The sequence below is a fragment of the Vicugna pacos genome, chromosome 2 (genome assembly GCF_048564905.1).
Source record: "Vicugna pacos chromosome 2, VicPac4, whole genome shotgun sequence".
NCBI classification, from domain to species: Eukaryota; Metazoa; Chordata; class Mammalia; order Artiodactyla; family Camelidae; genus Vicugna; species Vicugna pacos.
This window is the reverse complement of record NC_132988.1, coordinates 85,086,657-85,101,368: the sequence shown is the minus strand read 5'-3', so window position 1 is coordinate 85,101,368 and position 14,712 is coordinate 85,086,657. Positions and strand designations below refer to the sequence as shown.

Below are 14,712 nucleotides of genomic sequence, written 5' to 3'. Positions count from 1 at the left end.
TCTGATTTCAGTCTGTCTCCTCACCCCCATTACACGGGCTGAGCAGGTCTGCATCTTTAAGTTTCAAAAAGTTTCCACTCCACTCCATTTCAGGGTTAAAAAAATAATAATAATCAGTTCAACTTCCCAGACAAGCAGAGGCTGGATTAATGATTAAGAGAAACAAAAAGGATTAACTATCTGGCCTGGGAGAACTTTCCTGTGCAACTAAAATGTCAAAAGCATCTCTTTCCTTTCAAAAGGGCTTCTCCCTCTGGGACAAACACCCAGGGCTCAGTCGTTCGGCTTATATTTTTCACTCAAATTCCTTGTTCAGATCCGTCAGGAGCCAGCGGTCTAAATGCCCAGAGAGAAAAATGGAGAATTTCAGCTCACCTTCCCAAGTGTTGCCTGGGGCTCTCAAAGCAGCAGCAACCCAGCAGCTCTCCCGCCTTGTGGGTGAATCCAGCAGCTCCTCGGGCCACTCGAGGAGCAGTGACCAGCCTCCACCTCGGCGAACAGGTGCCTAGAGGAAGGAGGAGGGCATTGGTCGGTGGAGAGCAGGAAATGTGTGACATCACGGGCGCCTCAACAGATAAAACATTGCTGGGACCTTAGCTATTGAAACAGCCAGTAGGTCCCGCCCACCTGTCATTTACCTGAATACCTGCGAGCAGGTAGGTGGCGTCTCTGTGTGGAAAAATGAATCAGTTAGAGCAAATTGCTGGATGGAATTTACTTACTTTCCCGAGCGCAGCACGTGTCCAGCCCCGTGGACAGATCTGAATGTATATGCCTGGTTGCGTCCACAGCCCCCTCCTCCCACCCGCTCCTACTAACTGCCTACAAAAGAGTTAAAAAGATAGTTTCTTTATTTTTTTCATTTTAAAACTCTATTTTTTAATTGAAGTAAAGTTGACTTACAATATTATATTAGTTTCAGGTGTACAACATAATGGTCCAATATTTTTATAGATTATATTTCATTTAAAGTTATTACAAAAAATGACTATATTTCCCTGTTCTGTACAATGTATCTTTGTTGCTTATTTTATTTTATACATAGTAGTGTGTTTCTCTTAATCCTCTACCCTTATCTTGTCCCTCTCCCCTCCCCTCTCCCCACTGGTAAACACTAGTTTATCCTCTATGAGGCTGTTTCAGTTTTGTTATATACATTCATTTGTTTTATCTTTTAGATTCCACATATAAGTGACAACATAGGAAGTTTAAACGCAAAAACAGACGGTTGTGTAATGAGCATAAAAAGGAAGTTTGTGAAGACTGACTGCTTGGAAAAGATCTGAGATTTATCCCCAAATGCCTTTCTGAACGGCATCCCTTTGAATCCCAAGTGTGTGTCTCTGTTCCAATATAATAAATGAGAAATGGTATTTCAAACTCCTTTTTAAAAAATCGAAATATGAAGCTTGTCAGCAATTTCAGAGTCAAGTTTTCAAACACATTTTCCTTAGCCTCATCCTGTCCCAGCATTTCACCCCATACTCAGGAGTCTGTGAAACTTCAGTCACTCCCACCTGGCCCGGGGGTGTCACATGGCGGTTACAGTTCACTGCAGGCCTGCAATTAGGAGCAATTGACATGATTCAGATTCGAATGCTAGTACAGTAATAAGGTGGCGTTGCTGGCTGGGTAGGGCCAGGAAGGAGGAGTCAGGATTATTTCTGTCCCCAACTTGGTGCGTGACCCTGGGCAAGTCATTGCTTTGCTGCAGTTTTGCCAACAGGAAACGACAGGAGAGCAGCAACCCAGCCCGTACGCAGCGGCAGCTGTGAGCTATGACTGTGACGACTGACTGTTAAACCCTCTGGCATCTTTCAGAGGATTGTAAACAGCTCCCATCATTGTATTTAAGCGTCCTGCATTTCTGGGGTCCCCCTGTCCAGCATCTCTGGACAATTTACTCACTCTCTGGAATGTGCTACCTGGAGAAATCGTGGGCTCCCCCTCCCAAGAAGATGGCCTGCTTGCTCAGAAAGATCTACTATATTTTAGTAGATGGAAGAAAAAGAAATGTTGAAATTCCTATTTTCCCCCCTATTCCGTCTCCCTCTTCTCTTGTGACTGGTAATGCTTTGGTTCCACACGTTCTAAGACTGGACTTCTTAGGAGGTCTTTGAATGGGTTGGTTGGTAGGTGGGTTGGTGGTGTGGCTTCGGGAGGGGTGGAGGAAGGATAAATAGGAAGGGGAAAAGGAGGGGGAGGGGGAGAGGGAGGAGGAGGGGAGGGCAAGGATGGGAGGAGGAAGGTCCTGATTCGTTCCCTTGGCCTCGACACTGACTGGGTGCCTCCAGTCATTCAATACCTTGTAAAACAACCGGGGAGGGAAGGAGGAGAAATTCTAGTCAAGGGCTGGGGTGCAGGGCGGGTTCTGGATTCTTCACTGGCAAAAGATCTGGCTCCTCTCCGCAGCCGCCCAGGACTGCTCTAGACTACCTTCCCCACCTGGGAACTGGGTGCACTTTGGACAGAGCTGGAAGCTTAAAAAAAAAAAATCCCCACTCACGTTTCTACCCAATAGAAACGATGGTGGGTGTGGCTACTCCTTTATAATTAACAATGAAAACAAAAGATAAAGGCAGCAAAACCTTTTACTTGCGGGTGTTGCAAGAATAAGTACAGCCCACCAGCTTATACTCAATTGAGAAACATCGGCGAAACAAAGGCTTTTCCTGCACGGGACTGGGTGTCCCCGGGACAGGGACCGGAGGAGGGGCACGGCGAGCCGCCAGCCCGATGAATCGCCTAGAAAGCCTGCCTCCGGCGGTCGTGGCGGCCTGCCTGCCCGAGTGTGTCAGTCACCTTTGAAGGGCAGCAGGTCCCACCTGGGGGGGGGGGGGGTGCGGACCTCGGGTCACAGCGGCGGCGGGGGAGGGGAGGAGGGTAATGCGGCTTGCAGGAAGTGACAACGCAGAAAGCTTTACCCAAAGCCCTGGAGGCTACGGGGCTTCACTTGCTATTTTCACAGACTTGCAGCTTTCTGCTCCTCTGGTTTGATGAGTAAAAACTGAGAACAAAAGTTCACCCAGGAGTGGAGCTCACTCTCAGGAATGGTGTATAAAAGGAAAGAAAACATTAGATGTTTTTGATACAGTAGGCCATTCGACTAAGGATTCCTGGATTTACAATCATCTTTAAAGTTTAAAAAAATGAATACAGGCTTCATTACTCCCTGAGAGCTGTTGCATTATTATGGAAATACTACTTCTAAAGTACTGGTGCAAAGATATATATAATAACATTAAAAAAACCAGCACTGAATAGGTGCTTAGCTGGTGCTAATTATTGCAAGCACTTTTTACAAAAGCTGTATAAGCCCGGTTCTCGTCTATTTGAATATACAGCTGGGAAACCAAGGCACAGAGAGGCTGACTACTTGCTTAAGGACAGCACAGCCAGTAAGTGGCAGGGCCTGGGTAGTTTCAGCCCCTGGGGAAAAAGGGGGAAAGTTCTGACTTCACGCTCCCTGGGCAACTTCCTGGACACTAATCAAACTTCTTACCTCTCTATTCAGAAGGAAATGCCTGTAGAAGTAGCCCTGGGAAGGAATGTCTCCAATTGTAAATGAATTAGTAATCTGATTTATACACTATGTAGGTATAGAACATATATACATACGGATACACTTATACATATATTGATGAGAAAACTCACCAAGAAATCCATCACTCCTGGAGGCATCCATGAAATCATCTTTTTGATAGATCCCAAAGAAGGGAAGGCCAACTTGAGGGACCCCTCCAGAATGGTCAGTTCTAACTGTCTGTGCTATCTTTTATGATTATTTCTCTCTATAGCTTTAACAGTCTATCCCTTTAAAATCTGAAAAAAATCTATGAGAAGGGCCATAAGAACATAGAACGACATATAATTGGATAATATGAGACAGTGTAAAATTAAGTTCCATACAAACTACTGCTTTAACTGCTTTAGACCAGGGTTGGTAAATACCAGACACACACTGTTCCATTCCCTCCTCCCATACTGTTCTCATTGTCATTGCTAGAAGGTGGTGCCCTGGAGCTCAGACATAACCTTGGAATCTTCAAGACACAAGTTCAAGCACAGCAGCAATTTCTATTCCTGGTCTGAAAGTAAGTGGGAGGGATAATCAGGAAAGGAAAAGATTGCTGTTGGCTGGTGTCATTAGGCAAGATTTCATGGAGAATGGAACATGAATGGGACCTTGAAGGATTTGGAGATATAGTTGATAAAGACAATCATATGCAGGCAGGACAAGCAGATGGAGGCAGGGATGATCACAGCCTGTGTGAGCTGGGGAGGAAGGTGTGTAGTGGGGGAGGAGGGGGAAGACACAGCAATGAAATGTTCACCCCGCTGGACTGAAGAGGACTCATCCTATACTAAGTTTGGATGAGTAATGGTCTTCCCATCACTGCTGGCTACTTCTCTTCTTATGAGTAAACAAGAAGGAGGGAGAGATGGAAGGAAGGAAGGAAGGGAAAGGAGGGAAGGAAGAAAGAAAGAGGGGAGGAAGGAGAAAGAGAAAGAAATCCAGTATCCTGGGCATGGGTAATTTATTAAGAGTGACAATATTTTCAGTGTTGAGTTAAACTTCCATGATATGCCATTTCAGCTACCATATGACTGCAAGCTTCCTTTGCAGTCAACGTATCCTGTAAACTTTGTTCTTTGGAGAGACGGGTGGAACGCATTAGAGAAAGCTCTCTGAACTCAAGGCTGGGCCTGTCCTAGTTACCCAGCCAGCTCACTTGGACTTTTTGATTCGTCTGAATTCTTTTATGCATCTTGACAGGAAAATCTAGAGGGGAAAAGGAGGTCTGTTTTCAAAGCTCTTTCCTTCTAGATCACCACAATAAAGGTTGGCATTCTCAAGGATTCTTCTTGGCAATGAATCATTGCTAAGACCGTAAGTACCCGGAGACTCGTCGGAATTACTTTGCCCCTGTTTGCTTCCCCTTTTTTTTGTAGCATATTGGTAGAGTTGTCTCATATGACCGAATGCCACAACAAAAGTGAACATATTCCATCTGATTTTAATAAAAGGCATCTCTTTAGCGGAAAGTATTTAGCATTGTGAGATGGAATTGCTGTACACATTCCATCAGGTTGGCCACAGTTATTTTTTTCCCCCTTTAATTAGCTTAGTTACAAATCTTTCACTGGCTAATTACGAGTGCTTAGCATGGTGCTAGTAAGCAGAACCCAGAAGGGCAATTATGGTAAATAACAGAAATAACCACAAATATCAGCATTTGAGACAGAGGACATCTGGTTCTGTGTATGTGGAAGAGATTGCATCTCCCTGACAAACTCACAGCCTTTGTGTTGTCTGGTTTGCAGATGAGCTTCTAGGATATTCTATGGATCTACAGTTAGAGAGCAGACACTTCTCTGGGTTACGTGCTTCTGGGAGTCATTAAAGATGGCATGCATTTTGTGAAGGTTTCCTACACAGATCTGTGGCCAGCACACTCTTCTTTAGTAGGAAAACAAGAAAAAAAAGACCTCATTGTTACTGTCTTTATAATTGTCAAACAAGGCCCGTGTTTCACAACTGTAAATATCTGACTCCATCCTTGCATAAACCAGGTTGGTTATTTGATTTTTTGGTGATGGTTGTTACTATTTTGAAGGTTGTCATATCTCTGTTTCTTTCCTCGTTCCATCATGTACAGCTACTATAATTGCCCTGAAACCATATACCAAAGGTGTAAAATGTCTCCTCTCCTTCTGAACTTTGGCCTCAACCTGGGGGCTTCCATGACTTTGTAGATGACCCCTCCAGTATCTTTGACCTTCTTAACTGTGAGGACTTTTGCCTCTACTCCTCTTGAGTTAACCATTCTCAGGGCCAACCCCTGGAACTTCTTAACATCTAAAAATCTTCCATTTCAAAAAAAAATCTGAAAATACTACCGTCACCTGTATTGTCTTAACCATTCAGATTTTTCACTCTACTCAAACTTTGCCTTCTCTGAATTAATTGTGACCCCTGGTTCTTGACTATTGGAGGCTGCCCAAGAATATTTGTTCCCTACTGTGTTCGCTTCAAGCCTATCTGGCCCAGATTCCACTTCCTTGCCAGCGTCTTCAACTTTCTAGTGGCCTGGAAGAACCAGGGTGCCAGCCTTCTCTCTTCCTCTAAGCACAAGGGTTGGTGCCACTGTGTACATATGCCAGGCAATGCCAGCTGCACTTGTTAGTCTCCTCGGCAGTCCTGGTCTGCACCTCTTCCTTTGCTCTCTGCAGCCATCCCACCTTCAGCTCATTTGCCCTGCCTGGTGCACAAGGCTTTTCATGACCTGGCGCCTACCTGCCTATCAAACCTCATCAACATCTCCATATCCTTTCCATCCACAGAATACCAACCACTCCCCAGCCCCCATGCCCTCATAACACTGTGTTAGAAAGGACTGCCCTCCACCTCATTTTCAACGGAAAGTGGTTTCCAAAGCAAACTCTGACCATGCAGCATCCTTCAGTCACTCTGCCCCTGAGAGTCCCTCACTGCAAAGATGGTGTTAGGTAGGTAAGTGGGGGTACTGGGCAGAGAGGTGGAGGAGAGGGAGGATGGTCCAGAAGATGTTATGCCCACATCCAGCATAAAGGGACTTCCTCTAAATGAGTGTCAGCAAGAAACCCATTAGAACCTGATAGCCACAACTGTGCGGTAGCAGGAAGGACTTAACTGGACACAACCCAATGCTTACTGTATTATAATTAACATTGCAGTTTAGCTCCCCAACGCCAGGGGTTTTTCTGTGTGCACCATGGGTAAAGACATGCGCAAAGGGGCCAAACACGACTAAGCACTCCAGGGACAAGAGCCGTCACCAATCAAGAGACCACCTCTGAGTGAGGGTGCAGGAGTGAGGGGAGACCAAGACGGCCGCTGTTCCTCCCTTGGAGCAGCCCGCCTTTCGTTCTTGGAGGTGTACTTTTCCTTTCTTACATAAACCTTTTAAAATCTTTTACTACACAATGCACCATCTCTGGACTGTAAACTTATCTTTCGGGTATGAAAAGAACCGGGGTCTTTACCTTCTGGGGTAACAGTAGGAAGGAACATCAGGTAAGCTCGCCTTCGCCCCTCATCTTTCCATCTTGGGGGTGAGTTCTCCTCTGCTGCTCCATGTGCTGGGTCTTCCCCCGGGCTGGGTCTGTCTGAGATGCCGCCAAGTCCAGATCTGCCCGGGCTGGGTGCCTTCAAGCTGTTTTCCTCATTCCAGTCCTTGTTCTCCAGTTTAGCCATTACCATTTACAAGGTGATCTTTTGACCTTCATAATTACTTTTTTGAATTTTTCTCCAATTATCCCAAACTTAGGTGGGAGAGGCACTGTCTACTGGAGTCCCCCCTGGGTATCCCTCCCCAACCTGAGTGTGGTTCCCATAACAACCAGGGTCTCTCGCTGCTGGGCTCTTGCCCGTGTGGCACCATCCTGACAGTTTGTGGCCGTTTACCATCGCCGGATTGATGGTTTGCACTCTTATATGTTCTCTTACAGGATCCTGGCAGAAACTCCACCAGCTAACTCTACTCAGCAGATGAAGAACCTGAGTCTCCCAGTGGTCGAGCAACTTGTCCAACATGCTCAGCTGGTTACAGGCAGACCTGAGACTCAGCTATTTCTCCCCTCTCAGCCTGGGAAACTCCTGCTCCGTCTTTCGGGCTCAGCTCAAATGTCACCTGCTTTACAGAACCTCCCCTGAATTCCCCAGGCAGACACTGGCTGGCGCTGGGCTCTGCGTATGCTCTACTACAGCAGTCACTGTAGTGATGGTAATTTTTTAAAGACGGTCTGTTCCCTAGACATGACTTTCATAGACCTTCAGGACTTAGCCCTGTGCCTGGGAGGAACATAGCCTTCCGGAAACATGAGTTAAAAGAACTAAAGATGACTATAAGACAAGGAGAGGAATGAGGGATGGAAGGAATTCCCATCGTTAGGTTACATCTTAGAAGTACCCCTTCCTTTTCCCAGGAGTCTAGGCCTGTAGGCTTTGGGAGGGGAACTAGCTTTATTACATAGAATTTTCACAGTAATACTACAATCTAGACATTCAGTATTCACTTATTCAAAAAATTTATTACACACTGTTAATGTGCTAGTCATTGTCAAGGATAAAAAGAGTCTATGTTTTGAGGAATCATAACCAATAGAGAAGCAAAGTTCAAGACAAAGGATTCAAGCACAAGGTGGAAATTGCCAGGTACCCGTGCAGTTGCATGAAGGAGGAAGGTCAGCATTGTTTCTTCTCATTTAAAGGCTTCATGTTGTTAAGAAGTCCTGCCCAAGGCGGGTGGTTATAGCTCAGTGGTACAGTGCACACTTAGCACGTACAAGGTCCTAAGTTCAATCCCCAGCACCTCTGCTAAAAAAAGAAAAAAGTCCCGCCCAAGTTCGCCCAGCTAGTAAATGACAGAGCTAACGCTGGGGCGCAGTTCCGCTAACTTTGGAGCCCATGACCTTCCCAGGGCCCCACACAGCCTCGCCTTGCCCTTCACCAAGAAGGGGGCCCATGGGAACAGGGACCTGTGGTGCTTCTGTGTGTCACCCCAGAGAACCTGAGACTTCTTACACCTTTACAATTTTCACAAATACAGAGGTGGGTTTTCTAAGTGGGTAGAAAGACTATTTCTCAAACGCGGTCATTTCGTGCCCACAATCAGGATTGGCTGGCACTTTTCGAAGACTCGCTCTCTCAGTAACAGGCGTAGATATTTAGATGAATTAAAATTCCTTTAAGGTAGCATTGGTGACTTCAGTAAACCTTTGTTAAAGATCCCCATTTCAAACTTCATGAGTTTTTTAACCGCTGTGTAATTTAAATCCCATTTAATTTTAGTTTTTGTATATTCAGTCCTCGGTGAAGAAGACTGAATTACTGTTTTCTTTACAAGCCCTCCATATACTTGTCTTTTATCCTGTCTAATAGGGTGCTCTGGCCACGTCTAAGAGCCTAACTTCTTCCAATTTTTTCCCAAGATAGTTGAAAATTCTTAATAATTAGTAACATAAAGTGACTTACAGACACACACACAGAGTATCCCAACAAAGGATGGAGTGGAAAAGGCAAAAGCAAGAGGGAGTCGTGTTGCTGGTCCCCTCAGGTGTGATAAGCACAAAAAGGGCCGACTTTCTAGGTGGGGAAGTGTTTTCCCTCCCAATGGACTTTTGCTTCCATCCAAGAAAGGGCAGGTCCTCAAAGACAGGGATCACTACCAGGAAGCCTGTCCTTCAGTTCTCCTTAGTCAAAGAATAGAAGACAGAGCATATCATGAAAACCACTCACCATCAATGGGGAGACGGTTCTTGGTCAGATTCTGACTAACAGTCTTAGCAAAGGGAAGTTTGTTTGGTTTTCCCAAATCATGAGCAGGTGAAGACGTTCTTTCTCAACTTTGACAATGAACCTGGATGCTTGCCTCTCTTTTCAGCCCTTCTTAGAGTTGAATTCCCCTGGGGTCCTGCCACTAATCCATGATAAGGTGCCCGAAGTAAACAAGAGCACTTCCTGGTGGCTGTGAAGGCACAGCAAGATGGAGTGGTGGACATGCGCTCAGGGCATGTGGAGACAGCATCGCCATGTCTGGTCCTGGTAACTCTGGTCCCAGGAGCAGCCAGCTCCTCCCAAGTTCAGCGGGGAAGCTGCACTTCTAGTCGAAGTTCAGATTATTGCAGAGTAATGAATACTTTCCCCTCCCACTATCCTTGGCCAATTACGAGAATGTGGGATTGTTATCCCCATGAACCTTTCCTGGAGTCCTCCCTCCTGGGTGGCTCAACTAACCTTGCATTGGAAATGTTGACCTCGGCTGCAACCAAGGGACCAAAGTCCAAGTGAGACAGCAGGAACTCACTCCCCGTGGGGAATGAGGATGTCTGAGAAGCAGCCTGCATTTTATTTTCAAATCCATTCAGCTCAGTTCAATGAACACATATGGGGATTAAAGAACTAGGAGCAGTGTTATTAACCGGTCTGGGTAATAGAGGCCCCAGATCTCCAAGTTCCCTTTTTGTACTGTCTTAATTTGAGGCTTTGTCGATATCAGTGCTGGCCATCAGCCTAGGGTGGTCAGGCTGGTCCTTCCAGCTCAGGCCGGCCCCTTGAAGTGGCGTGGTCCACGTGGCAAAGGGAAGCCGCCCTAGCAGTCCTCTCTCCCGCTTTCTCTGAGTTGCCCCAGGAGACAGACTGGAAGTGCAGCTTTGACAAGTCCTGCCGCAGCTGCACTCACACCCCCGCGCTGGGTGACTCTCACTAACTTGCCTCCCCAGGGTGGCCAGTCCTCCTAGGTGATTCGACTGCACTTGGATCAACACTGTTTGTGTCCTGCCCACCCACCCACAACCTCGCAGCTGGGACTGCTGAGTATGTGTGGCAGCACACCAGATGGCCCGAGGGATGCTTTTTCTTCAGTGTTGTGTCGCTGCAGGGTTCTGGCAGGGGGTACCGCAGTGGTGCTGGGCATGTCCCCTCCTCATTTCTGCCCCTAGGGGGTGATGCACATACCAACTTCTTTGAACTTGAAGTTGGAGATCTGTGAGGTTCCTGGTCTACCCTCTACCCAATAAGGTAACATCTCCAGAATAAAGGCACCAGGAACCACATACCAGGGGTCACCAGTACATCAGTCCCAAGTGCCAGTCATCTGAAAGCCAAACGCTCTAAACTGATTGCCATTATTTCTCCCTGCCCCTACCCCCTCTCCTGCAAACCTTCTCATTCTATAGAGCCTGTATTCTACCCACCTTCTTCACCCTTGTTTAAATGGCTGACTTCCCTCTGCACTGTTGTCCTCCCGTGGACACATGATCACATGAGATTTCATACAAAAGCAAAAGTGGATCCTCACTGGGAAGCCTTAGAATTCTGCTGGTATGATGGAAAGAGGAACAGAGTGAGAAAGAGCAATCAGGGTCTGTCACTGTGCATGCCCAAAGTGATGGAAATGAAGTTACCCTCTGTAGTGATATTGGGATGGATCCTATGCAACAAGTGAGCTCTGCTGTCTGTGATCTTGACACCACCACTGGGGATGTCGTGGCGGGGTCTGGGTCCTGTGCAAAACAGATGCTAGGGAGAGACTGAACATGCAAGGATTTAATTAGGGAAGATACCCATGTGAGCAACAGTGGGACAGGAACTGAGAAAGGTTGGGACAGCGCATGGGAAAGCTTAATCATGTCTTTGTTGAATGAATGAATCAATGAATAAAGTATTGTTTGGAAAAAGAAGGAGAAAGGAAGCATCTGGGTACAAAATGATGTGAATTAGCAGAGTTGCTATTAAATTATAGGCAGGGCAGATATTCAGCTGGTGTCCACCATCGGGCTGTACTGGGTGCTCACTCCTGACATCCCCTCTGATTGGTCAGGTCTATTCTGGCTGGTTGATGCCCATGCTGTACTGATTGTTAAAAATTATGAAAATCATCTCTCGTTATAGGACCTATCAAATTGCCTTGAATATTTGGCAATGGTTTCACAAATGGAAAACAATTTATTTCTGATGGCCATTTCACTGCAACGTAGGGCCACCATGCACATGAACAGTTCTCACAGAGGGTGGTGGCACCAGAACAAGGGGGGCTGCCCAAACCCACTTGTTGTTTTGTGAATTTGATGGAAGGCGATTTATCAAATTGAGGCTGTGTCTGTCCCAGGTTTCTGATGAGCTGCTGATTTTTTTGCTCAGCTCTACCTAGGAAAGAATTTATATTACTTTTGCCCCACTAAAAATATACTAGCAACTAACGCTGGTGCCCTTCTGCTCTGTGCTCTCCTCACAAGCACAGGACATCCTCCTTAAACTGGAGAATGTTTGAAGGAAAAAATGAACTGAGACTAAAAGAAATGTGACCTGTCATTGAAGTTTTTATACTCACAACATGCTGAAATAATAGGGATGTTTGGGGGCAAACTGATGAAATGTCTAGATGTAAAAGCCAGGTGGACAAGAAGCGGAACTAGACGAGACCATATGGAGGTGGGAGTGTGGAGACAGGGAGGAGTTAGAGAAAGGAACCAGGCACCCCTGGAGAGTGTACTGTGGACTCCGAACTCCCGCGGGTGGTGGTTCTGGGGTTCGGACCACGTTTAATTAGATCTCTAAAGGGTGTGCATGGGGACACGCCTGATATCTGGGGATACTTAGCCTAGCTGGGTTTGTTGCTTCTTGCAACCATACATGAATTATGAATGTCAGTCCAAAATCAGAGACAGACTTATTTGTCTTTCATATAATTCCCCAAGAGAAAAAAATCTGTACTCATGTCTGGGATGGGGCTGAACCTCTTGGGTGGGGATAGTAGGTCACAGGTCACCTCTTCCAAGAAAAGAGTGATGCAAGAGCAGGAAACGGGAAAAGATGATGCTTTGGATGTGCAGAATTTGGAGGGAAGTGACGTGCTTGTTTATGATCATTTAAGCTCCCCTTCTAGATGCATGGATTGGTTCATTTTCTGACACAGGGCACAAGCTCTCCTCTTAGAGTTCTAGTCATTGCTTCTCTCTTGAGTGGCAGTGGCTCCCCCACCCACTGGAACACACACCATGACTAGCACCGAGTCTGCACTGTCCCTCTGCTCACCTCTGAGAATGGCCCCTTTTCAGCTGTTTCACCTGATATAGTCTAATAGACTATGACACCCATTTTCCACCCCGACTGAGAGAGTGGCCCAAAGTCACACACAGCCGTCTTCTTCTGTGTCCAGGGCCTGCAGGAAAGAATAGCTAAAAATCCTTGCCAAATCTTGTAGTAACATATAATGGAAAAGAATATGAAAAGGGATATACGTGTATGTATGACTGAAACCTTATGCTGTATACCAAAAATTGATACAATATTGTAAACTGACTATATTTCAATTAAAAAAAAAAATCCCTGCCCTTTCTTGCGGCAGGCAAGGACAGAAATGAGCTTAGGGCCAGGCAGTCGAAAACTCAAGAATTCAGCCTGGAGATATCCCGCCTCAGAAACTGAGCAAACTTGTGAAAACTAGGGAAAAGAAAAAGTGTAAAAAGTAAAAGCAAATCGATAATAAATAAATTAGAGAGAAGAAACAGAATAAAATATATCCACCATATACTAAATGAAAAACGTGGCCTTTCCTCTCCACTCCATCAAAACTTGGCTGAGTCACCAATGATGTACGACCATGTTGCATCTCAACAATGACTCTCAGTCTCAATCTAGTACCTTCCCCTTTCACTGTACTCCAGGCACACGGGCTTCCTTGCTTTCCCTTGTCCACAGCAAGCCGACCTCCACCCTACAGATTGGTACTGGCTGCTCTTCTTGCCTGGAACACGCAGATGTCCACATAGCCAGCTACCTCCCTCCTTTAATTTTTACTCAAATGTCACCTTCTCAATCTGTCTGATCATGACCACTCTATTTATAATTGCAACCTCCTCCTCCTTGTACTCCAAATCCTACATACCCTGCTCTGTTTTTATTTTTTTCCACATCATTTAGCACTTTTAACATGCTATGTTAATTGCTTATTTATTACATGTTTTGCTTATTGTCCATCTCCTCCCATCACATTTCTTAAGATCAGGGATCTTTGTTTTATACACCAATGCCCAGAATAGAATCTAAGACATAGCCAGTGCTCAATAGATATTTGCTGAATAAATCAACAGCAGAGGCTTTCCAACAAAGAATTTAACTGAATGCTGTTAATATAATAAAACAAAGCCAGGAAAACACATAACCGCAAAGGTAAAAAGATCTGAAGTAGAATATTAGTATCAGCAGAGGTAAAATTTAAGTTTAAAATTATTAAACAGAACCAGAAAAAGTGTATTTCATTATAATAAAAGACACTTTTTATAAAGAAGATATAACAGTTATATTCTGTTGGCATCAAACACCAAAGTATGCATCAAACATCTGACTATAAACCAAACACTTTAAGGAACATAACAACTCGATTAAAAAGAAAATACAATTCTGGTGGGTAACTTTAGGGTGTCATTAGAATGACTTGGGAATTGTGAACACAAAATCAGACAAGACTGAAGAGATATGTAAAATTAATGAGAGGTAATTTAATAAGAGTTGTAAAAAGAATGTAAAAATAATTGAGAATGGAATCTAGTAACAAAAAGATGAACAGACGGTAAACAAGAGCGGAAACAACTTCTCTCTCCTCACAACCCCTCGTTGGTTTGCATACTCATCAAAGAATCAAGGGAGAATCCAAGGAACCTGGAGACAAGGTCACTGCAAGACTTGGAGTCCCCACTAACCTAGTGGTAGGGAAGCTGCCAGGTCAGTTACGGGCTATGCCCAGGACTGGTATAGCAGAACTTCTCCCATATTCTGGTGATAGAAAGAGTCCCAGGTCACCCAAATTGAAAGGGATGGAAAAATAGTTTCTGCCTCTTGATGGAAAGTGGCAAGATCACACTGAAAGAGCATATGGGATGGGAATGGTGCTATGGGAGCCATTTTGGGAAATACAGCCTACTACAACAGATAACTGGAATACCTCAAAAGGAATGTTAACATATGATCTTTACAATTTATAGTGCAGCTGAACATGTTAAAGAAATTTAATAAATTAAGTTACGAAGTACCCTATTTGTATGTTCTTTGCTAGATTTATACATTAAATAGTAATGTTTGTAAATTAAACTTAAAATCTAAGGAAGTGGCTTCCCTTCAGAATATAAAAAGCTGGAAAGAGCATCACTCACACCCTAAGAAAAAGAAAA

At 45.0% G+C, this 14,712-nt stretch overlaps 1 protein-coding gene across 3 annotated transcripts in view; it reads right to left on the bottom strand.

Moving 5' to 3' along the window:
* The window catches only part of LNX1 (ligand of numb-protein X 1), a 113,766-nt gene extending 113,219 nt beyond the window's left edge, over positions 1 to 547 (bottom strand). The window contains exon 1 of one of the 3 annotated variants that reach the window (XM_015250229.3): positions 376 to 547. The gene's annotated coding sequence lies outside the window, so the exon portion shown is untranslated. The remainder of the gene's footprint in view (positions 1 to 375) is intronic. The other 2 variants (XM_015250244.3, XM_031687924.2) reach the window with 2 other exon arrangements.
* Positions 548 to 14,712: the final 14,165 nt, after the last annotated feature.